This window comes from Mustela erminea, chromosome 2 (genome assembly GCF_009829155.1).
Source record: "Mustela erminea isolate mMusErm1 chromosome 2, mMusErm1.Pri, whole genome shotgun sequence".
NCBI lineage: Eukaryota > Metazoa > Chordata > Mammalia > Carnivora > Mustelidae > Mustela > Mustela erminea.
The window spans coordinates 109,530,809-109,557,012 of NC_045615.1; the positions used below are offsets into that span (position 1 = coordinate 109,530,809).

Sequence of the window (26,204 nt, forward strand, 5' to 3'; positions counted from 1 at the left end):
TTTAGTGAGAGACATTAGGAAGACTTAAAAAAATAGACATGTGTATGAATAGAAAATATTCATGTTGTAGAGATGTTAGTTCTTCCTAAACTGATCAACAGATTCAGTGCAACTCCAAACTATATCTTAAAAAAATTTCCTGTGGAACATGATAAAAATTCTAGAATTTTCATGAGAATGCATTGCTAGGGTTCTCTGAGGAGCAGCTGCCAAGATGGAGTTAGAGGTGTAAGAGGTTTTTCGGGCGTGATGCCTGTGAAAGATAAAGGGAAGGGGGGACAGGTAAAACCTTCATACTGCGATGTTGACCTGACCTCTGTGAAAAAAAAAGAGAGACTAAGAAAGGAGCATGAAGCAGGAAGAACCTCAGTGGGCATTGCAGCTGTGGCATAACTATACTAGCCCAGAGGGGAGAGTGGGTGAATCGTTGCTCGTAAAGGAGTTCTACTCTGGCCAGATCTGGTGAGTCCTTTGCTCAACTATCACCATGCTCGGTTATCATTTAATGTACACACTTTCAGAAGCCTGTTTGATGACTGAGCTGACCCTTCAGATCAGTGGAGAAAGAATGGAAAATTCTATAAATGGTGCCAAGACAATTCTTTATCTCAATGGTAAGAAATGAAAATGGATACTCACCCTATCTCAGACACAAAAATCAATCCCAGATGGATTGAATACTTAATGTGAATAGCAAAACTTTAAAACTTTTAGAAGAAAATTTGGGAGAATTCCTTTATGGCCTTGAGATAGGAAGAATTTCTTAAGATTAAAAAAAAGCATATACCATAAAAGGAAAGGTTGATAAATTCAACCACATTAAAATTGACAACTTTGGTTCATCTAAATAAATTATAAACAGAGTAAAAATGTAATCCATAAACCAAGAGAAGTTATTTTAATATATATTATTGATAGAGTATTGTACAATATGCAAAAAAACCCCGCCTTTTTAAAAAAAATATTTTATTTATTTATTTATTTGACAGACAGAGATCACAGGTAGGGAGAGGCAGGCAGAGACGGGGGGCAGGGGCAGAAACAGGCTCCCTGCTGAGCAGAGAGGCTGATGCGGGGCTCCATCCCAGGACCCTGGGATCATGACCTGAGCTGAAGGCAGAGGCTCTAACCCACTGAGCCACCCAGGCACCACTCCCCGCCACCAAAAAACTTTTGGAAATCAACAAGTGAAAAGCCAAATGATCCTAATGAATAAATGAACTAATGGCATGAATGGGAATTTCACAAAAGGGGAAACGTAACATGGTCAATAAACACAAGAAACGATACTTGATTTTCTTAGTAATGAAAGAAATGCTAATTAAAATACGAGATAAAATATCACAACTATTACACTGGCAAGCACAAACCTTGACAATACCAATTGTTGGTAAGAATGTAGAGCAAAGGGAAGTTTCATAGTCTGCAGCTAGAAGTGTGCATTGGTATAATCACTTTGGAAAACAGTTTAAGACTGTCTAGTGAAGTTGAAGATGCCCATTTCTGTGACACTTAATTTTACTTCCAAGTATATATCCTGTGGCAGGGGTCTTCAAACTGGGTACGTGTATTTCCTGGGACTTCATGAAGATTTCCAGAGGGTTTGCAAACATGGGTGATTTTTTTTTTTTTTTAAGATTTTAATTATTTATTTGACAGAGAGATGCAGCGAGAGAGTGAAAAACACAAGCAGGGGGAGCGGGAGAGAGAGAGAAGCAGACTTCCTGCCAAGCAGGGAGCCTGATGGGGGGTTTGATCCCAGGACTCTGGGATCATGACCTGAGCTGAAGGCCGACACTTAATGACTGAACCACCCCGGTGCCCCCAAACACAGGTGATCTTAAGTGAATTAATTTTTATACCTTCACTATCTATATATACTCTTTATAAAAATTGTTCTGACAATATGTTCTGGATAAAAACCATCTTTTCGGTTGCCTTTTCCCAACCCCTTTTTTACAATCACACTTGTCTTGTTGTCTTGAAAGGAAACCTCTCACCAACTTTCTCTTACTCTGGTGTATCTCTCTGGAATATAAAAATCCTTGGGGGTGGGGTACAACAGTGGTAATGCAAGGTACTATTACCCTGTAGCCTCCATAAACCTGTGGTAGAGCTTTGTGATTTTTCTGACCCTGTAAATTTTTCTAAGAGCAAAGTATTGTGTTAGAAATGGGATCGTATGGCTCCTATTAGGATGTTCTGAATTCAGCAGGAGTGATGACAATTTTTGTTCAATGACCTTACCTCTTGAAATCTGTGACTGCTATCCAAAATACATCAGCCTTGTGAATATCAGAGATGGCAACACCTTATTTCATCCCAGTAACAAATTTAGAGCAAAGCAATATCTCAATCAGTTATCCTATCTGCCCATCTGTCCATCCATTTATCAACCTTAGAGTTATATCACAAAAGTAAAATGTTTGTCAGGGCTTCATAGTAACGCATTTATTTAATTTAAGAATTAAACCAGATTTTCTCATGCAAAATAAGTCTGGCCTGGGTGATTAGTTAAAACTAAAAACTAGTTTGTCTATTCAGTTTAAACTGGATATTATCCCTGGATTGATTGAATTACATTCTCACTTCTGAGATTTAGATGAAAATGTCTTAAGAGACCTTGATAAGATAAAAAACATTTTATCAAAAATATTGTATCAGCAAAATTTGATGAAAATAAACAGCATTTATTTTCCTGTTTCCAGCCACATTAGGTTAAGCAAGGCTACTCTAAGTGAAAAAATTACATTTATGATGAATAGTTATTTGATAAATCTTCCTTGAATAGATAGATGATGAAGCCTCCTGGTTGTATTTCTGAGAAACTGAACAGGTTTTTGTTGTTGTTGTTTGTTTGTTTGTTTTTTACAAGTCAGAGATTACAATTCTTTACTTTTAACCAAACTGACAAAGGGTTCAATCAAGTTGTCAGCTGATGGATCATTAAAAGTAATGTTTAAAAATGCTAGGTTACTAAACAACTTTTTGCATAAAACTTAGAAAGAATTCAAGGAATTGAGTGACTTTTCTGTAACAACATTCCTTCCATTTCGAGCTTTAATATCCATGAGAATATTTCTGTCTTGAAACTCTCTAGAATGTCCAGAAAAGTGACAGCAATTCCAGGAATCTCTGCTAGTGGAAGCCCATTTTGTCAGCCTGATCTGGGGATTCTGGGCTAGAAGATACCTGGAGACATAGGAACCCATCTTCCCTCTCAGGTTCCCTGAAACAGGGTTGCCTTCTGTTTCCTCATCCAGCTTCATTCTCCCCTTAACATCCCCTCTCTGCTTCACTCCCACTGAAGGTAAAAGCTCATTTGAGAACAGGAATGCGTGGAACACAGTGCCAACCACTGGTGTCTTTCCATTTGAATTGGCCTCATCATCAAGTTTCACCATATTTATAGCATGACAAATATCACAGTGTGCAACTATTAAAGCCTCTATTAAAAATTTTTGCTCATTTTATTTTGTTTTTAGATATTTACTTAAAACTATTGAGGGAATATTTATCTTTTCAAAACTTTTAGCAGATAAGCAAAAATAAACAAAAATTTGAAGAGCATTTCTCTAGGGAAATTCTTGCATATATGCCTTAAGGCTCATATGTAAGAATCTTTTTTGTTCCTAAGAGCAAAATGCTAGAATAATCAAATGCCCATTTAAAATAGGATTAAATAATGTATAATACATTCAAACAATGGAATACCATACAGTAATGAAATTTAAGAAATAAGAATTATATTCATCATTATGGTTCTCAAAGTTGAGTGAAAAAAACAAGTTACAAAAGAATATATACAGTATGATTTTTGTAATCCAAAGTCTAAACCTTAGCAAAGCTGAGCATTATATTGTTTAGGGTTTACCATGGCAAAATCATAAAGAAAAGCAAGGGAATAACCACCATAAAATTTAGGATAGCAGTTTCTTATGGGGGTGGTGAGGATGTTGAAGCAACCCATTAGTCATGTTTGGGGATTTCAGAGGCACTGGTGACGTTCTATCTTTTATTTGTTAAATTCCAAAGCAGATGCTGGGTCTTTTTCTTCTTCTTATTATTAAAATTATAAATATGCATTATATTTTTATGTTTAAACTATTTTCTAGTATGCGTAATATCTTATAAGTATTTTTAGAAGAAAAGGTAAGGGAAATTCAGGAGGATCTTAGAATTGACACTACTGTCAAGGGATTAAAATAGAAGGCAAAATGAGCAAGAAGCAGCTGAAAACTCTTGCAGATTGTGACTTTCATTTTCTTGTTGGGGTCTTCTCTTGCCCCATCCCTGCTCCAGGACCTTCAGGCAGCTGAGGTGTTGGAGTCAGGAGGGTAGCAACATTCTTTCTCTGTATGATTTTCTGTCCTGACACAGACCCTTTCCAGTGGCTAGAAACAAAGTCATGATTAAGAAAAGTGTCTGGCAGGAAGTGGGGAACTGAAGTGCTTATCAGAAGCCCAAATGGAAATTAAGACAGGTACAATGGTGGTTAGGTTTCAGTGAGCTTGCATGGGAAAAGACTCCCCCCAGACTTGTTGGGTTCCAAGATTAGGACAAGAACAATTCCAAATGCCACCAGCCTGTGAGCCTGAGGCCCCCAACACATAGTCTGCCTTGTTTAGAACCTGCTCAGGACCTTGCTTGTCAGCATGTACCCTGGGCTTTTGAAGTAGGCAGACCCCTTCACTCAGTATGTCCCCAGGACCATCTTCCTCAGTCTTGGGCCCATTCCTTTTGCTTCTAGAATTCCTCTTGTTTTTCTTTCTTAGTGGATATATGAGCTTGGAACTGTTGGCTTTTCCTACTGTGTCTACTCCTTGGACTTGAAAACTGATGTGTGAGTAAGGCATTCCGGTTTAACCTCAGCCCCACCTAAAAATAAGACTTATATAGGCTCACTCCAGCTCTTTTTCCACTTGGGGGTTCCTGCTAGGAATGCAAGGCTGGTGTCAACTTATTACAGTGTCCTGAAAGAAGTCTGCATGCTGAGTCTGAAGAGTACTGAGATAGCAAGGATTGGTAATAAATCCACAGTGTGCAGTCCTCTCCTCACGATGCCTAAAGAGTCTACTGTGAGGATAACTGAAGGCTTTGGTGGAACACGAGCAAAGAACATTGACCTGAGTCATACTCAGTGAAAAGGGAACAAAAAGCTAGAATATTTTCTCCCATATTCCCCTGATTGATGTTCATGGAATATTATTCCTTGCAATATGTCATGCAGAGAAAATACAAAACACTAAATATCTGATCCTCCACTTGGAAAGTCATAATGGCTCTGACAAGTCTTGCAATAAAGATCATTTAATTTTGTATTTACCGAACATAAATGATCATGAAAACTCTTCCTCCCTCCCTCCTTTCCTCCCTGCATCCTTTCCTTCCTTCTTCCCTACCCCCTCCCTCTCCCTCTCTTTCCTTTCCTTCCCCCTCCCCCATTCTCCTCTTCCTTTATTTCTCCTCATGTTCTGAAGGACTGGATTTATTTAGAGTATACTTTGGGTAGTGCAACTTAATCAACATGGAGAAACCCATAATAGCAAATGAGAGGTGGGTCTCATAGCCATTGTGCACTGACCAGCAGCTGACCTTGACCTCCCAGTGCACTTGAGGAGACACAAATCCACAAGCTCTGTGACATCACTGAAAAGAGCATGTTAGAAGGTCGCTCTGACAGATGTTCTACATTATTAGTTGAGTTGGATGAACTCATTATGCCTAATGAAAATGAATTTATGTCATTTTATTGACATAAATTTACCAGTAAAAATATAGATCTAAATAATAGAGTGGTCCCTTTGCAGATAGTTCTAGAATCTTTCAACATATTTCCATGATAAATTACTTAATTGGCAACTTTTGTCATTCTGGTGACATTTTGCCTACTGATCACATAACCAGTTCTTGATTATTGATGCTTTACAATTGAATCATAAGGTAGACATTCCAAAACACTGCACGATGTGTAAATCATTTATATGTAATCTGAGAGGGTATTCATTTTTTCTATAAACATTCGGAGCATACTGAGATCATAGTTCCATGTTAAGTCAGAGAAATAGAGAACAGAACAAAACCAATTTCACTTCCTTAACAGAAATTTTGAAAAGAGTGAGCCTCCTGCATGCAAAGTGGAGCCATAGGGCCTTTTCCTATTCCTTGGGCATTTATTCGGTCAACATTATTATCTTCATTTTGCAAACGTGGAACCTGAGACTCGGAGACATTCAACTTTTCCAGGATCATTTATGCTGTGAGGTTAAATCTGAGAGAAAAATACAAGATACTTGATACAGGCTGCATACTTAAGCAAGGAGGTTTTATATCACTTGAATCAGCAAACTTTACAAATAATGGTGATGCCCAAATGGTGACTTGAGCTGAGCAAGGGCTGCCCAAACCTCCCTGTCAACTGATTTATGAGTCTTTGACAATCCCCACCACCTCAGCAGTGCTGTGATTTAAGGATTTTATGATTCTGGCCAAATACTCTCTGTAGCCAAATTTGGACTTTCTTTGGCAGTCAAGAGCAATGGTTTCCTATCTTTTAAAAAAGCAGCACTTAACCCTTTCTTCCACTGAAGTAGCACACAGATGCCTGATATATAACAGCTCTAGGAAGGTCCTCTGGGCCCCTTCTCGTCGTCCTTTCCTTGCCCTCGGCAGTGGTGGCTCCAGCATATCAATATAAAAGGAGAGTAGAACCATTAATCTGGTTTTAAAAGGTGCCAGGGATCTGAACATAAATTATGATTGAATAGCAAAGTTTTATTAAATATAGGTTATTTAGGGTTTTATAAGGTAGAACTTATTATTACTATTATAGGTTATATATTATATAATTGTATATACTATATATTATATTACAAGTTATAGATTATTATTATAGGTCTTTATTAGATACAGGTTATTATATAATTTTATTAGATACAGGATTTTATTAGACTATGGGTTATTGTGTCTGGAGTAACGGGTTAGCATATGGGTTGATTAAGTGTTCCTTTACCCGGGTACCCACTTGTTGCTACCTTTGTCCCCGAGTCCCTCTGTAAAACCCCCTACAGCTTAGCAGGCAGTTTGGACAGTAGTAGAGCGCTGCTCCCAGGCTTTAAAGATGTGCATCTTGAGGCCTTGGCAAAGCCTCTCCCTCTCCCTGGACACATTCTCTGCAGGCACAAGAGGTCAGCGTCTTGTCCCTAGACTGTGCCCCAGGATTTTCTCAAGATTAATGAAATCAAGTCCACAAAGCCTCCTCTGTTCCTTGGAGAACAGGAAGATGGAGGGAAAAGAAGAGGAAAGATATTGTTAGATGAAATTATCAGGTCTGGCCACACTAGGGTAACATTCTTGAATCCAGCCTATCAGTTTGCTTATTTACAAAAGGGCTCAGAGGCTCCCCCTGCTTCCCTCTGCGTCAGGAAAGAATTTGAAAGTGATTGACAGTTTTGTCTTTCTCTGGTAGCTCTTAGACTCTCCTCCTACACCAAACCCAACAGAGATCTGTGGGATGGGAATATGGAGGCAGAGGAAGTGCAATCATGTGACCTACAGCTAAGCTTCCATCCTTGACACAGGCTTAGGCAGTGATCCGGCCTGAGACAGGGATTGGTGAGTTACTGTAAAGAGAAACCCTCTTCTAAATGCTCAGACTCCCTGGCTCTCACTGCAGGCTTGAAGGATTTGACTGTGAATACTTCTGGAATCCTCCCTTCCTTGTTCTTGATTAACCTTTGAGAGGACATTCTGCATCTCTGGGAGAAGTGGCCCTTATTCTGCTCTAAGCAAGAAAAATGAGATATTAGGCATTATCCTATAATATTGGTGGATTAATTGATTGACTAATTCATTCATTCATTCATTTATGTGTCAGGCATGTAAAGCAAGGGAGAAGGAGAGATTAAAGAGCAAATTCAATATCATGGCTCCTTATGTGGGCTTTAGAGATCTATAGACCCCCTGATTTTATAATCAAAATGCATGCCTATGCTAATACGCATTTATCCAGAGAAAGAATTCATAGCTTTCATTAAGTTCTCAAAACTTTAAGAGCTGCCAGCTTACGGCAAAGATTTGTTGTAAAGGTTTTTGTCATAAAGGATAGGATATATGAGTCTAGTCTGAGTTAGGTGGAGAGGTGGTGGGATGGGCAGGTGAAAATACTAGTCTCGGAATGGGGGGTGGCCAAAGATAGCCAAGTGTGACAGCAGCCGCATGCGACCAGCAGTAATGATTTCTCCTGGGTGTGTTTACCTGATGCTTGGTAATAGAAAGGTGAACACAAACATTTTGTGTGGTGAGAAGATAATGAACCTATGGAGAGAGAAGTCTGAATGGAGGATCTGTGTCTTCAAGGTTCTGAGGACTCTGCAAATATTCTAGGAAGACAAGATGAGTGTGTTTTCTGCCACACCCTTTATCACCAGGGGAGTCCCAGGAATCTCTTACAAATGGGCTTCACTGCATGTGACTGCTAAAGGTGGAAAGTTTCCCAACCTGTGGATGTTGGTGGCTCCTAATTTAGCATTTATTAATTAGGTACTAATCCATTTACTGTCACCCTCAGTTGAGCTCTTTGAGGACAGCAACCGTGTCTAACTCACCAGTGTGTTGCCAGTGTTCACCCAGAACACTGCCCAGGTATCCTAGTCCCCCACCGAATTCTGCTCCCCTGCATCCACACGTTTGCATCTCCTGTCACGAGACGGTGTCTGTTTCTTCACTCCTTGAATGTGAGCTGCCTGGATGACGTGTTTTGGCCAACAGAATGTGGCCGAAGTGACATCATATGAGTTTTCGAGTGTAGGATTTAAGAAGCGTTGTAGCTTCTGCCTCTCCCCCTCTTGGAGCCCTGAGACGCCGTGTTCAAGTTATCTTACTAGAGAGAACACATAGACAGAAACTGGAGGAAGAGAGAGCATGAAGTGAGCGAGTGAGAGAGACCCGGCCAGACTGCAGCTTTTCTGGTCACGTGAGCAGAGGATCCAGATGGGGATGTAAAATGATTTTGCATCCTACAGGCCTGGCTAGGCTGTCCCAGCCAACATGGTAGACACAGCTGTGCTAACCCTGACCTGCCAAAATTGTAGCATTGTGGTCAATTAAATGGTTGTGGATATCGAAGCCTCTAAGTTTTTAATTTTAACTCACTAAGTTTTGAAGTGATTTGTTAAGTAGTAACAGATAATTGATATGGTGGTGGTCAGATGATACTCAACAAATACGTATTGATGAGTGAATGAGTGAATGAGTGAATGAATAAAACAAATTGGTTTCGTCTCTGAAGAGCTGGAGTTTATCTACCAGGTACATACATACCTATCAATGGTATGTACTTGATAAACACTTATCTAAGTCTGTGGGGCTAACAAATAATCCCACCAATTTCTAGTGCTCTTTATCTTTATACCATATCAGCACTGCCTGGTGGATGTCTGGAAAATTCTTGTTTAACAGGGCAAGGAAGTAAGCATTAGGGGCAAAGAGGGTGTGCACAGAGCTCCAGGAGGTGGGGTGCTGGGAGCGTATGGCTTCCTGGAGTGGTCAAGCCAAGTTTCAGAGGGGATGAGTTCTCAGATGAGAGGGTTTCCTTTACCACTGGGAGCAGCAGAAAGAGCTTTGCAAGCAGTGGAAACCAAATGTGCAAACACACAGAAGCTGGAGAGGTTTTGTAGAATCTTTAGAACCACAAGTAGCTTCTGGGACATTTTTATGCACCAGACCTTGCTGACTACGCAAAGATTTCACATGTTTGTGAGAGGGTAGTGGGTGGGTAGCTGGATGGAGGTGATGCTGGGGGGATGAGTAGGGTCCAAGGTATGGGTAGCTTTTTTGGTCCATAGGAACAGAAACTTTCTTTAAAAACACAGGCAGCACTAAAGGATTTTAAGCAGGGGTTTGACATGATCTAACAGCTCCGGGTTTCAAGACTTAAGAAGCCCTTCCGCTACAAGTTTCTGATCCCATGTAACAGGCTCTGCTTTCTGTGTGATCCTGGCTGCCACGCAAAAAGGGCAGTCCTCGGATGCTACCCCATTCCCTTCATCCTTTCTTTTCCCTCCATGAGGGAGACCTTTGAGGGCTTTGTGTTAGGTTTGGGACAACTGCTAATTCATGAAATTGTTCTTCAGGTGTTGCTGTGGCTAACAAACCCCTGGAGCTAGCATTTTCCTCCTGTGATTAGAAAATAAATATATAGCGCCTTGAATCTATAAATTCCTGCCTGCAGATAATAATGACAGAGAAAACAGTCTCAGGATAAGGCTTTGTTTTCAGAAATAATTTGGAAACATTTTTGAGTTAGCAAGTTCTGATTTTCTGCATGAATTTTCTGAGGTCTTGGAACAAAATAAGAGCAGACTCTGTGAGTGGTGTCAGTGTTGTTCTGGAATGTGTTAGACTCCTCTGGCCAGAGAGTTTGGTTCTCCCCCTGATCCCTGGGATTTACGACATTCTTAATCAGGAGAAAGGAGCTGGAAGATTTCTTCCAATTCAAATGAAGGCAAAATTTATGTGCCATAGGGTGAATTGGTCATCTCCTTCTAGAAAAGGCCATTTTATTTCCAGTCTTCATTTAAGGTTGGGACTGATTTATCCCCCTAGTTAAGTGCCACACAGTTGGTCCCAAATCAGGGTGTATGTGAGATGTTTATTAGACTGTAGCATGAGCCTGATGGTGCAGTTGCTCCCGGTAGACCCCTGTCCTGTCCCACCAAACCGTTGCCAACTGCACCAAGGTGACTCAAAGCAATGCCAGTCCTAAACCAAGGGTAAGTAATTCAACTTCTACCAAATCTCCAACAAGATTTTAAATAAGATCTCGTACTCACTCCCAGTAATATATTTTGAAAACCTACTTTTCCCATCTTTGCTGTACAGACTTTGCTAGCCTATTCCATCTCTAAACTCTATTTCTCTGTAAAACTACCCTCCAAACTCTCTTTCAATAGGAGCACCAAAGATTCTTACTCCTTTCTTTCCTCCCTTTTCCTTTTGCAGATCGTGCACTGCTTCTCAGTATCTGGATGGAGCCAAAGAGGAGCCAGGAGTGAATGTCAGGATTTTCCTCCTCCAATAGGAAGGCATCAAGATGGTCAGGAGTTCTGAGTTCTGAGGCCAGGCTTCATGAGGTCTTGCTGCTTCTATGATTTCTTAGAACAATGTCATAAGAAGAAGCCAAGACACCTGTGGGAGAATGAAAATGTAAGGCCCAGATGCCATTCTTGATCAGCCAGGCTACAGCCTACACACTACTGATTACAGATGATGAGCAAGTCCAGGGAAGGTCAGCCAAGTCTGGTCCAGGTCCCACAGAATTGTGAGAATCAATATATAGTTATTGCTTTAAGTCACCGGGTTTTGGATGGATTTTATTTAGGCAGCAGTATTATGGCAATAGATAGCTGATGATGGCTGTCTACTGTCTTAAATGCATCTTGATTCAGGTCAAGACCTACCTTCACTCTCAACTTATCCCAAGAGATGTTTTTGCCTACTCCAGCCTACTATGATTTTCCTCTCAGCCGACTTTCTTTACCATAGAATTAGGCATCAATCTCAGCTTGCCTTGTGATTTCCCCATTTTTCTCTTGTATATAAGTCTTACAGTGTTATCTCACAATGTTACGCGATGCTGCCTCCACCAAAATAAAGTCTTATTATAACATCTCACTATGGAACATCATCATGACCCATGGGGGAAAAAAGGATTTTTTAATTGTCCACATAAAATCAATAGTGTCGTTTGTTAAACCTAACTCATGCCTTCTGTTCTGCAACAGTGTAGGAACAGTTGAGTGTTATCCAAGGGGAAAAGTGGACCGCCAGGTTAGATGGTACTAGTTCCTCCCTTTTCCCCTCTGGGTCTGGAAAATCTGCTCTCTCTACCAGAGGGCAAACTTCCTGAGGTAAGCGTCCTTCCTGTTCTTCTGCATCTCCTTTAAGACCTTGCAGGGCACCAGGAACATAGATGGTCATAAATGACGGCTGCTGACCTTCGGATGGGTTCCTTAAATGGGGAAAAACCTTCCTTTCTTCCCCCAGTGGATGGATATTTTGCAGTTCTTCCAGGCTTGTTCTGTCTCCCTCCTTTCTCCTAGATTACTGCCAGGGCAGATTCCTCCATCCTAACCCCTGGGAGTCTATTTCATTTCCTAATTACTTTCCCTGCTGAGAACATTCTTGTCTTGCTGTATCTAACCCAAATTTCCCTTTCTGTGGCTTCAGGCCATTGCTCCTTAGTCTAAATCCTCTGAAAGGAAGAATAATTCCCTTGATTAATTTATATTGGAATCTCAAAGCTGTTTATACATCACAATTTCTGCTTCCCCGGAGTCTCTTTTTGCTAGATTAGAGGAATAAGATTTCCCTGTCTCTCCATTTCTTCTCTGTGCCTAAATTTTTGGTTTACAAACCTCTAAGGTCTTTATAGGTGCTGTATTTAGATCTTTTTCTTCCCAGACTGTTGTAAAAATAATTGCTCTCAATTATTGACTATTTCCTTTATGTGTTAGGCAGTGGACCAAACATTTTAACACACATTATTTTATTTGACTCTTAGAATGACTGCTGTTGTTAAACCTATTTAATCCATAAAGAAACTGAAGCCCAGAGAGATTAAGTAACATCTGAAAATTCACACAGCTTGCTAGAAGCAGAGTTGGGGCTTGCATTCTGGTCTTTTCACTCAATGGCCATTTTACATGGTCTTTCTATTGATTCTTATCAGGCTACCCATATGACACCATAATCTGCTTTTCAGTTATTTTGTTTTTGTGTGTTTAAGGAAATGTGTGCTTTAGAAAAGTTATGTGATGTGGGCTGTAGTATTACTCTGAGCACGTACTGACTCTGTGAGCCTGGACTAGTTATTTTTGAATCTGTGAAATGGGAGAGTGATCATACTTATTGTGATGTTCAGAGAAGATAATGTCTATGATAAACTCTGAATCACAATACCCACCAGAACAGCTTATTTTGTTATTCCAAATCATTTGTTTTTGTTACTCTTGTTTTATTACTATCTTTCTTACTGTCATCATTAATTTTGAGAGTGAGAAATTGGAGCATTAGAAGCTTGATAAATCCGGAAGTAAAGAATGGCCCATGGATCTAGGCTGCAGCAACTTAATCTGGACTTGGAATTTGGAATTCCATCCATGGTCTTTACTTCTGGCACTTGGATAAGCCTTGCTCAATCAATCCAATTTACTTCTGTGTCACCCCGTAATCCCCCCTCCTTGTCAGTAAAATGATAAATTCTATTTACAGAGGAGGTTTCACTGCCTTTCAAGATTTCCCATTTCTTAGGAGCTGTGAAGTGGTCCTCAGTGGATCTCCAAGTGAAGGACCATTTCTCAGGGCTAGTCCTTGCTTGGATGTACAGTTGTGCAGCCTCCCTTCTCCATTGGGAGACTCTCTCCGACCAGCCTTGGAGAATCAGGCTATTTGTATTATTTATTTCTTTATTTTAAGAGAGCCAGTAAGTTTCTTTAAACTACTTTAGTTCTTTCATCTTCAAGGGAGCAATAAAGTTACCTATTTTTCAGTCAGGATAATATAAATGAATGAGTATTGGACTAGTTATGAATCTTTAGCCCAAATGCTTAACCCTTCTGAGTGTGTTCTCCTTTTCTGTGAAATGAGGTTGTTGGACCAGATGAGGAGTTGGAAACTGAAATATCTGTGGTGTTTGGACAAGTATCTCCGATGATTATAGCAGGCCTAGTGTGAACTCTAGGGCTTGGTAAAGGGGAATCATGGCTTACACCCCACCAACTGGTACCATATGGAATGCATATACCTAGGGCTGCCAGGTTTTAGATTTTTCCAAAAAGGTTAAAGGTCTGATTTCTTTGTGACATTTTTTTGTCTCTTAAGTGTGGGGGAAATTACATTTTATGGTAACTCTGAGCAAGATACAGGTTGGTAGACAAAACGAAGACCTTGGATGTTGAGCTGCCAGGCAAATGGGTTAATGTGACACTTCAGAATGTGCACATGAATTGCCTGGGGATTTGCCGACAGGCAAATCTGATCCAGAAGGTCTAGAACCTGAGGGATGAGATTGTGGGGTGCTAGCAAGCTTGCAGGTGATCTGATGTTGCTTGTTCAGGGACCACACATAAACTTGCAAGTGGGCTAGGCGATCTCAGAATGCTTTCCTTCATCTTAAGCAGTTGGTGGCGATGTTGGGATTCTAAACCTCATTAGCCCAATCTATACTGGACTTGTCCTTCAGATCTGTACTCTCTACCCATTCCTGATCTGCATCCTTCTGTTCTCCATCTCTGTGTGTCACAGTTCTATCACAATAACATTCTGAATTCCCTTTGGCCTTAAAGTAATCACAGTCTTATTTGGTGACTTTGGATGCTTGATATTTCTGGATATTGCAATGATACATCTTGATCTAAGAGCATACCAGATTTCCCCCAGGACAATTGCATAGAGTGTTAAGAGCCCATGAACAGAGCTGAGGTCACTAATTGGGAAACATGAATATCTTTTTATAGAAAATGGGGGTCACAGTTTTAAAATTAGTCTTTTGGTTTCTCCTGATAAAGCCCCCATAATATTGGTTGCTCTGGTGGCAGGGACAGATATTTATTCCTTCATCCATTTAATAAATACTTATTGTCTGTGATGTGCCAGGCAATAGTCTTGGTGCTGGGGATGTAACAATGAACAAGACAAAATTATTTGCTCTAATGGAGCTACATTGCAGTGGGAGAAACAGATAAGAAACCAGTAAACAAACAAATAAATAATATAATGTCAGGTAGTAATAAGTGCCATGAAGAAAAATATTATCAGGTTTAGAAGATAGAGCTTGTTGGAAGAGGAGGGGGAGCTTTTTTGAAGAGAGTAATCAGCAAAGGTGTCTCTGGGGAACGACGTTTGAGCCAAAACACATATAACATAAAGGAATGAGCCATACCAAGTTCTACGGGAAGAGGATTCCATGCAGAGGGAGCAGCCAGTGCTGAGGTCCTAATGTGGGAGTAACCTAGAAGTACCCAAGAAGCAGCAGAATGCCAGTGTGGCTGGAGTGAAGTCGGCAAGGCTTGAAGTGGCAGGAGGTCAAGTCAGTTAAGGGAAGCAGGGCTGCTCAGAGCTGGGAGGGAGAGAAAGACTGAGGTCACAGTACTGGTATGAGGAGGGGGCTAATCCTGGTTGATCTGAGATTTTTATGAGATTAAGAGGTGCTAAGAATCCGTCCGTCAGTTATCCCAGAGCCTATTTTTATAAACAAAGTTTTATCAGAACATGGCCACAGCCATTAATTTAAATATAGCCTCTGGCTGCTTTTGTGCTACGACAGAGCCGAGTAGTTATGACAGAGACTGTATGGGATACAAAGTACCCATCCTTGCCAGTCCTTCTTTCCACAGACACCAGAGAGACCTGCCTGAAGTGCAAATCTGACTGTGATAGGCCTTTCAGTGGTTCTCCCTTGTTCAAGGTTAAGTCCAAGGTCCTTTTCACAGTGTCCAAATATTTCATGATCTGGCCCCAGCCTCACCTTAGACTTTCTATACTATATTGGGAATATTGAATCTCGTGCCATTTTCCTTCTTTTTTTTTTTTTTCCTGGCTGTTCCTTCTATCCGAAATGCTGTCCTTCCTAGTCCCTGCCCTCATCGATTTGGTTCTTATTCAGCCCTTAAGGCTTCACTTGGATGTCTGTTACCTGATCTCCCATGCAATGGCTGTCCCCACTGGGATCCTCTGCCACCACTCCTTGGTCTTCCTTTTATTCTCTCTGCTTGCATCCCACATTTCTGTTCATTTGTCTCTATTCATTAGAATAAGACCAACTCAAACTGGTTGAAATCATGAGGAAACATGTAGATCCTCACTACTGGGAAAGCAGGAGCTGATTGGGCTTCAGGGCTGACCTAATCTGGAGGATTCTGATCAATTTCTCTATGATTCTTCTGTCCTCTGGGTGTTGGCTCCATCTTCAAGTTAGACACATGATGGCTATAATGGTTTCACTACATCCAATGGTTGGAGAGAGACAGCAGACTTTCCCTCTTTATCTCATTGACCTTTTTGAGATCATGCGTCTGCTTCTGAATCATTCTTCCTGATTGGGAAAGCCATGTGCTGACTGGGTCTGGCCTGGGTTCCTGCACCAATTACCCACTGGAAAGGCTCATGGGTTCCATTAGAACCACCAGGCCCAGTCTTCAAGCCAGGGATGGGGCCAGCTTTTTCTGGAGCCCATGAGTAACTGAGAAATAACAGGGGTCTGTTAAGGAGGAAGGAGCTGTAGATACTGAGTAAGATATCAACACTGTTTTGTGCTGTGCCCAAATCCACTATTAAATGGATCACCTTGAGGACAGTGATGTGCGATGTTGCTTCTTTCATCTTTATACTCCCAACACTAGACATAGTGCTATAGTTGGTGATCAGTATAAATATGTTGAAGGACTAAATTATAATGATTTTCAAATATAGTTGACTTAGAAGGAGGACAACTTTCAGAGAAAAGGCATACTTTGGCCCAAATGTGTGTCCTTCTTAGCATTTTATTCCCTACCTACACAGCCAATCTTAACCTTTGCTATTTCAGATGATTTCTGTCCTTTTAATTATAGAAATGTCATTATCAGTGATTAAAATTAAGTAGGTTGCTACTGAACAAAGGTTCAGAGGACAATGAGTGCCACTAAAAATGCAGACTGATGGACCACTAATGTACAGCATATGGAGTTATGGTTTCCACCTTTGCTGGGTGCTGTTGGTGACAGTTGTTCAAATTAAATGCTGAAGGCGGAAACTCACTGAGTTCAGATCATATCCAAATGTTCTAAAGCTGTTGAATAAATGATTCCTGGAAGCTTTAATCACTATTTGAAGTCCCTCAGGGGACAAAAACATCTAGATTTAATTAATATTACTTTCAGCACTTTGCATCATGCCCTGGGCCTGCTGAATGGTGGTGGAAATCTGTACAAATCTCTTCTAGTAAGTCACCTTCTGTATGAGCATTACAAGGGATGTGAGCCTGATCAGAACCAGCCCGTGATTCTGAGGTTACTCTCAGTGTCAGAGGAAGAGCTGAAACCCAGGCATGGAAGGAAGGGCAAACCTGGGCACCTCAGGAGATAGACAGATGGCTCTGACTCCACCATGATTTACTTTTTCTCCGTCTTGATTTTCCTTCTCTCTGCTTTTGGGCATTGTTCTTCCCATTATTTTCTATGTGAGACTCTCATCAGGGTATCCACAGCTCCTTGCTTTGCATCTTCTCAGGCTGGCCTTCAGAGAGACAAAAACTCTCAGGAAACAGTCTGATTGGCCCAAACTTGAATGATATCCATGCAATCTGGACCCTTTAGTGGTCATAGGTGAAGGTCCAATTATTACACCAGTTCGGGTTAGTGATCTACCCTCAGACTAAGTACTGTGTCCTGTGTACTAAGTTTATGTGCCAACTTCTGCATCACCTGTGGGAGAGTCCATCTGGGTAGGTGAGCAGAAATTCTGGAGCCACTTTTTAGCGGCATGACCCTGGACAGTTATTTAACCAGTTGTGCCAATCTGTTATATATTTGGTAATGGAGATAACATTAGAAATCTATTATCCTTGATAATAGTAATATGGGTATTGTGATATATATACATTCATATATACATTATATATGTACTATAGACATACATTTCATACATACTAAGCATTGTGTACATGAAAACTGATCATTTTATTTTTACAATGTCAGTATTATTATTGAGGATAATGGATATGATTGGACATAAACCTAATAATACAGATATCATTAAAACTAAATATAAATGTATATAGAATAAATGAGGTGAAAAGATGTATATGCAATACAGATAAGCACTAAACACTTTCTCTAATATGTATCTTTGTATGTTTCTATATATATCAATATATATGCATATGTGTGTGTGTGTGTGTGTGTGTGTGTGTGTATAACATGTTCATTCCCACTTTGTCACAATGTCCACATTATTATCACCCCCACTGCTTAGAACAGCGCCTGACATGGTATGTGTTGCATAGGTATGATGGCTTATGTGAACTGGAGCAGAGCTGGGAGGAATGAATGGTTCTCCAAAAGGAGTAGGGGCTTTGGGCTGTTGCTTGACCTTGACCCTCCTAATTGCAGTGCTGAAACTGTGGCCCAGATGGGTAACCTTTTCTCTTGGGCTCAGTTGCATGCAACTGGATCCCATCAACACTGGCCAGAGGACTCAATTCTGAGTCATCTGAAATACTTTACAAGAATATTTTAAATCCTTCTGACTCAGATCAGGCTTGGTGTGTGGGGCCACATCTGCATAGGAAGTCAAGTGTCTTCTCTGCTCTTTACATGCTATTGCAAGTGTTGGCTCAAAAATGCAACCCTGGGTTGAAAAGCAGTTCTTCATTCTCCAGAATGATTCGCTAATACATAATGGGTAAGGCCTTCTTGTCTCCCGTCTTTAGTCTGAAGTGTCAAGTTTAAGAATATCCTTCAAATATTTTGCTTTGTGTAGTTTGTGTCAGACTTAGGAATCACTACCCTTGGGATCACTATAGTTAAATTTAAATCATATTCACTCTTTACAAACACTATGTACAGAATTGAAAAAAACAGGTTGAATCAACGATGCACAATATTACATGATATGCTTGGTTGATAGAGGCACCTGAAAAACCCCATTTCTATTTTCCCAGAGTGAGTGGTCTTGTGAATGAGTATTCTGGCTCCAAGGACAGAGAAATCCTTAGAAATACATATGGAACTGTGGCACTCCTGAACTTGGGAAATTTTCAGTGCCTCTTATGGGTCTTAAAATAAAATTTGCAATCCTTATCAGGACCTAAAAGGCTCCTAATCACCTAGGTAGCTCAGTTGGTTGAGTGGTGGACTCTTGAATTCAGCTCAGATCATGATCTAAAGGTATTGAGATCAAGCTCAGCTTCAGGCTCTGTGCTCAGTAGAGAGTCTGCTTGGGGTTCTTTCCCTCTGTCCCTCCTGCCCCCTATGCACTCTTTCACTTTTTCTCTCCCTCAAATAAGTAAATAAATACATAAATAGATAAATAAATCTTTTAAAAAAATCTTTGAAAGGTTGCTAATCTGTCTAATATGTATGGTGTCTTCTAGCCACATGTCACTAATTTAATTAAAATTAAAAATTCAAGTTGAGTTTTTAATTGCACTGGCTTCATTTTCAGTGAGTAGCCATGTCTGTGTTGGGCAGTACAGATACAAAACATTACCATTATCTCAGAAAATTATATCGGATGGCGCTGCTCTGCATGGCTTAGCTCTGACTATCTAACACCGTCACCTGCGTTCTTGCATTTCAAACTCTTTCTTATTTTGTTCAATACACCCCACTCTTTCCACTGTCACTCACACTTCTGCCCTCTCTCCCACCACCTCTCTAACTCATTGAGTCTCAGGCTAAATAAACCTTCCTGCAGAGAAACCTTCCATGACCTCACTTCTAGTCTAAACAAGGTCTCACAGTTAGCCCCTCTCTCATCAGGCTATACTTTCTGTTTGTAGTACTTAGATTTATGGAGGTATTTAGAAATTTTCATGGGTGGTATCTAACATCCCCTTTAAGCTATAGGCTCATCAGGACAGCCGTGTCTCCCTACTTTAACCCCAGAGTCCAAAGATAGTAGGTGCTTGATAAATATTTGTTATGTGGATACATGATAGAATGAGTTCTCTCATGTGCCATCTCCACAAAGCACATTCTTTCCAGTTCCCAGATGAGACAGAGGCCTTAATTTTTCTTCCCACATCCATCTTTTTCCTCTCCTTTCTCTGCAAGGGTCACTTTGGATTCCCTTGGGGTTTGCTGGCACCTCTCTCTGTAGCATGTCCATGTCTTGACCACACTGTTGGGATGTGCAGTTTCCCCAAAAAGAGGAAAGGTAAGATGGCAGAGTAAACTATACTTTATTGTCTACGATCTGTGACTTGTTTATTTTTCATAGTAATAATTGGCAGGATAGAATATTTTAATTTTCCTATATTTATGTAATTAATATGTCCACATTAGAAATCAATTATCCTTGATAATTACCATTGGTGCTATGGCTCATAAACTGAACACTAGTCTTGCTAACGAACTGAATGAGACATAATTTCTTGTTGTTCAAAGAGATGATCAACTCTAATCAGCAGTAAATTCAATCAAAACTTACTGACATCAATTGAAATCATATTAAAGTTTGTAAAAATAGGATAATTATGCTCATCTTGTAAGTTGCAGGTATTGTAACAACTCTGAAATGTGGGCCTATTTGAATAAATGCTTACGTCTGCTGGCTCTACACTAGCAGATGCAGAAACATATAATCTGCATAAATAAATTAGAAGTCTTTTTTTTGCCCTTCATAGATCTATAGTTTTGTAGGATTCAATTAATTCAACACTTTTTTTTAATTTAATGAGCTTAGAATAGCCGGCTAAGCAGGTGCTGGTGTGTGGGGCACTGAAGCAAGATGGCCTGTGGTACAGAGTTGTCAGTATTGGTTCTTTTTTAATCTTCCTTTATTCATTAAAGAGAAATCTAATAGTGGCTAAAATAATAGATGCTGGAGCGACGCTGGCTGGGTTCAGACCCCAGCTCCATATTCAAGGCTGCATCTTGGCCAAGAGTAGGGCGAATATCAGCACATGGCTCCCATCCCCTTGATTCCCTTCATGGTAGATCCCCTAGGACCATCCTTAACTGATGACTATGGAGCAGAGGCGTATAAAGAGCTCATCTCTCTTGTCTTGGGTTGGCACAACTGAGATCACTTACACTCAGACTGCAAGATCAAGCCTGACACTGCTCTCTGGAGACCGTCTCATTTCTTACCTTTTGCTTGTCTTTGTTTCCTGCCCTGCCTACCCCACCTGCCCTATTCTGCTTCTCTTAAGAAATCACTTGCACATGAATCTTCCTCAAAGATTCTCTGTTGGATAGCCTGATTAAAGACAGTGAGTGTCTTCAATGTCTGTGCTTTCTTTTCCCTATCTCTTACTTAGGCATCATAAGAAGACTTTGCTCCTAGGTTGGTAGGAGTTAATTCATGCAAAGCACATAGAGCTGTGTCAGATGTTAGATAGTAGGAGCAACATGATGGTTAATGCTTTAAAATGAAAATACTGTCCTAATACACTACAGTGTTGTTTAGTGAAGAGATCTGAGGCGACAGGCTTGTGTTTAAATTTCGGCTGTGCTGTTGACTGTGTGTCCTTGAATTAGTTTTCCTTAACTTCTCTGTTTCCTCATCTTGGCACTAGGGATATTAATGTGATATGCATGTATGTATGTATGTATGTTGTGAGGATTTAAAGAGAGATCAATGGTCATACTAGCAGTTTCATGCAGAGCTCAAGATAGGTGCCTCAAACCCAGCAATTCTCATTCTTACTTGTATTGTTACTAATACACAAAGTATTGTGAATATTTGTTGTAGCAGGAATGAGCACGGAAGTTTTGCCCCAAACACTTAAAGGACAGAGATGGTGTCATATAGTGGTCAGGACTACTGCATTGGGCCAGATGATCTGGGTTCAAACCCAGTTCTACCACTTACTATGTGACTTAGGTCACACTCTCTCTCTGCTCTGCTTCCTCATCTGTCAGTTGGGTTGTTATGAGTATTAAATGGATGAATGTGTCTGAAGCAGGGCTAACTTTTCCATTAGAGATTGTAGGCACATGGCTGGGGTCACTATATTAAACTTTAGGGGCCTAGGAAAATGTTTTATTTTTTTTATAAAGCCAGAAGGGAAAAAATGAAATTTTAGGTAGAAGAAAGTGGGTTTTTTAAATTTAATTTTTATTTTTTTATAAACATATAATTTATTTTTAGCCCCAGGGTTACAGGTCTGTGAATCATCAGGTTTACACACTTCACAGCACTCACCATAGCACATACCCTCCCCAATGTCCATAACCACACCACCCTCTCCCGACCCCCCTTCCCCCAGCAACCCTCAGTTTGTTTTGTGAGATTAAAAGTCTCTGTTTTGTCTCCCTCCAGATCCCTTCTTATATCATTTATTCTTTTCCTACCCCTCCAATCCCCCCACATTTCATCTCCACTAGAAGAAAGTGCTTTTAACACATTATATTAATATACTCATCTTTACCAGTGCTGTCATAACATATAATTTTACATTATTATACTATTATTATTTTCATGGAAGAAGGGACCCATGAAGGCAAAATATCTGGCATTCATGGGAAGTAAAATGAGGTCTTGGTAAGAAGTATTCAGACCAGAGAGGGGCACCATCCAGGGTAGGTTTAAGCATCCCCACCTCTAGAGGGCTCTGCAGAGTTAATTCAGAGCTCCTGGGGTTGGGGAAGGTCCAATGCACCCACATATTCAGACCTCCTGCCCTCTTCCCATGAGAGCAACTCTGCTTTATATGCAACAAGACAGAGAACTCATTCTTGATCAGATCTTCTCTTAGGAAGGACATCAGGAGAGTTCATGGGTTAGAAAGGCAGACCTCAAAGCAGGGCTGAACATAGCTGGGACTGTTTTCACCAAGACCAGGGAAGACCCTGACCATGACTCAGGAGTGTGTGTCTGCAGTTGGGGGAGGTGGAACAAGAAGATGATAAGAAAAGCTGGTAAGTGGATCCAGTGGGATGGCAAATGTGTTCTGTGCGTTTCCAGCTGGGACCCACCAAAGTCTTTAGTAAAGTTACTAAATGCACAGAACTTCTCCAGCCACATCCCTGGGTAGAATCACTGTGACACATTCAGGGTTACAAGCATAACTGGTCATGGTGTGAAGAGGTGGAGCTCCGGCAGTGAAGAGAGATGACATTACAATTCTTTATTCCATGGGATACACTTGAATGCCTTGTTCTTGAAAGTGTGACCCAACAAGATTAGCAAGGACAGGGATAGAAGTGCAGACCCTTGCATCCACCTCTGAAGCACTACCCTTATTTTTATGCTGTGTGGTCACTGATGTATACTGGATCTGGAATTCCAACCACTTGGGGGAAGGTGGAATAACCCTCTCTTGAGAAAAGGGAGCAGGAAGGAAAAGAGGAGAAGGAAGCAGTCCCCCGATCTCCCATTTCTGGTCTAGGTCAGTGTTCCTCAGCCTTGGTTGTTCATTAAAATCGCCCGGAGACCAAGTAAGCCAGAAACTGGGGGTGGGAAAAGGGACTGGCATGTTTTGAAAGTTACCCATGCAATTCTATTGTGTGTCCAGATCCAAAAGCTATAAATCCCAGATTTAAGCTAAAGGGATGAAGGTAAAGGAGTTTCAGTGTTCACTGGAGGTTCATTACCCTGCAATGGAAAGTGGCTTACAGGGCTTTAGGATCAGATCTCCAGCTACAACAACAGGATGGTTTGCCTGAAGTATCTCTGCATACATGATGGCAACCACAGTAAGTGATGAATGGGGAGTAGGGAACTTGAGACTATGACTGTTTTTCTTTAAGTCTTTGAGGATCACTTGCTTTGTGGCCAGTTTAATGCCTCTCATCCTATAAGAGATAAAAATAGCAGGAGGATTTGGTGCCTCTGAAAAGAAGACCTCTGAGAGGCAGGTGTGCTTGATGCTTTTAGTATCTGGACAAATCTGAGGCAAAGATTTCTGGTGGGAAGATAGGGCATGACTGGTTGATGGTCAGATGAGAGTCAGACTCTGCATCTTATTCTTGAAACTGTTTTATCAGTAAGCTTCCTGTTTTGTGGATAAAAAGAAAAGAAAAAAATATGAAGTGGGGATTTTAGGACTTATAAAACAAGGATAAATTACTGCATAACTTTAGAGGTGGACAAAATGTCATACTTCTGAATTTGTCTAAATTGAATAAACTCTGGCTCTGAGTCCTGCCTCACTAAAGTCCACTACACGTGCAAAGCAGCCATCGGACAGGGCTTACACTGGGGCTTCTGTACACTATAATATAGGGACAGGGGGTTAAGTGGCCCATCATCCCATGATGGTTGTGCTCCTTCTGCTGCCCAATTCAGGGTTCAGAAGCTGTTCATGCAATGTCCATTAAGGCATCTCTGCTGCCAGCAACCTCAGAGACATGCCTCAACCAGATCAACATCGTGCCTCAGGGACCCTCACTTGCTCCCAGAGTCCCCATGCTTGGTGTCTGGACTCTCTCTGGGAGCCTCTACATAAGCTCTGTCTGAGGTCCTGCTTGGGTAATATTTGAATATGGGTAATCCCTGAGGTAATATTTGAAGGTGAAGCCCCAGTCTCCACCTCTGGTGAATCCTCACACTCTCTCCCCCTTGTGTGCACTCCAGCTTTTTCATAATAAGTCAATTGTTTTCCCCTCGGAGAGCAAAATCCTCTGTCCAAGATGGTGGCCCCCAGCCCCAGGAAGCTCCTCTGTTGAGCACCTGAGCTGTGGTCAGTCCAAAATGTGATGTACTGTAAGTGTAAAATGTACACTGTATTTTGAAGATTTGGTACAAAAGAAATGTAAAATATATTAATAATAATTTTTATATTGATCTGATGATGAAATAATATTTTAGATATGTTGAGTAAGTAAACATAATTAAAATTAAAAAAAATTTACTCTTTAAATTTGTCTTGGTCAAAGATCTTATTTATTTATTTGAGAGAGAACATGTGAGAGAGAGAGAGAGAATGGGATAAAGGGAGAAGACTCCCCACTGAGCAAGGAGCCTGATGCAGGACTTGATCCCAGGACTCTGGGATCATGAACTGAGCAGAAGGCAGATGCTTCACCAGCTGAGCCACCCAGGTATTCCCCTCCCCCCTTTTTTTTTCTCCTTAAAGTGTTAGGCATTCACTAGAAAAGTGAGAATTCATGCTTGGGTCACATTACAGGTGACACTTGAACGACATGGGTTTGAACTGTGCAGGTCCACTTACATGTGTAATTTTTTAAAATAAATATAGTAAGGCACTATAGATAAATTTTCTGCTCCCTGTGATTTTTTTTTAAAGATTTATATTTATTTATTTGAGAGAGAGAGTGAGAAATATTGCGTAAGCTGTGAGGAGCTGAGGAGGAGGGAGAAGAAGAAAGAATCTGAAGCAGATTCCATGCTGGACATAGAGCCTGACACAGGGCTCAATTTCCTTACTGGGAGATTATGACCTGAGCCAAAACCAAGAGTTTGGTGCTTAACCGACTAAGCTACCATAGTGCCCCACCCCTGTGATTTTCTTAATAACATTTTCTTTTCTCTGGCTTACTTTATTTTAAGAATACAAAATATAGTATGTATAACGAACAAACTGTGATTATCAGTAAGGCTTCTGGTCAACAGTAGACTACCAGTAGTTAAGTTTTGGGGGAGTCAATAGTTAAACATGGATTTTTTTTTAATTAATTAATTTATTTTTAAAAATTCTTTCAATTTATTTATTTTCAGAAAAACAGTATTCATTATTTTCACCACACCCAGTGTTCCATGCAATCCATGCCCTCTATAATACCCACCACCTGGTACCCCAACCTCCCAACCCCCGCAACTTCAAACCCCTCAGATTGTTTTTCAGAGTCCATAGTCTCTCGTGATTCACCTCCCCTTCCAATTTACCCGAACTTCCTTCTCCTCTCTAACACCCCTTGTCCTCCATGCTATTTGTTATGCTCCACAAATAAGTGAAACCATATGATATTTTTTGATTGTGTGGGGGTGGGTGCCCCAATCCCCATGTTGTTCAAGTGACAATTCTGTTTTTATTGGACAGTGCTGCTCTCTGCCCAGTTTGCCCTGCCCTCCTTAGAATAAAAAACCAGGAACTGAAGCCACTAACTCAGCTGGCCCATGGTCCTTCATGCCTCACCTTTTCCTGGGATCCTGGAACTCCTCTCAAAGGGGCTTGTTCCCTTGGCCACCCATGAGGCTTGGGGAAGAAGAAGTGGGGAGGCCCTTTCATTCTTTCTATCATTTGCCTGTTAATAGGGGAACAGGATTACTAAATTTTGAACAAATGGCTTGACCTCTTTTATTTTTAATCTTCTCTCCCATTTTTCAGATGAAGAGACTGAAGCCCAGAGAAGGCAAAGACTTACCTCAAGCCACAAAGTGACTTAAAAAAGAGCAGAGCATCCGGTGCCCTTGTCCACACTGCAGTATCTGCTGCCTCTCCCGAAGGCAAGAGAAAGCAGCAGGAAGAGTCAGAGAGGAAAGGGAGTGCCCATGAGTAGAAGTCACCACGGACCACCACCTGTGAAGATGCTTCT

The 26,204-nt window shown here is 40.8% G+C and overlaps 1 long non-coding RNA gene across 1 annotated transcript; it reads left to right on the forward strand.

The window, feature by feature from the left end:
* Positions 1–214: 214 nt before the first annotated feature.
* Positions 215–26,204, forward strand: LOC116584910. Its single transcript, XR_004283375.1, has 2 exons — positions 215–462; positions 25,997–26,204. It is a non-coding gene; the product is annotated as an uncharacterized LOC116584910 (long non-coding RNA).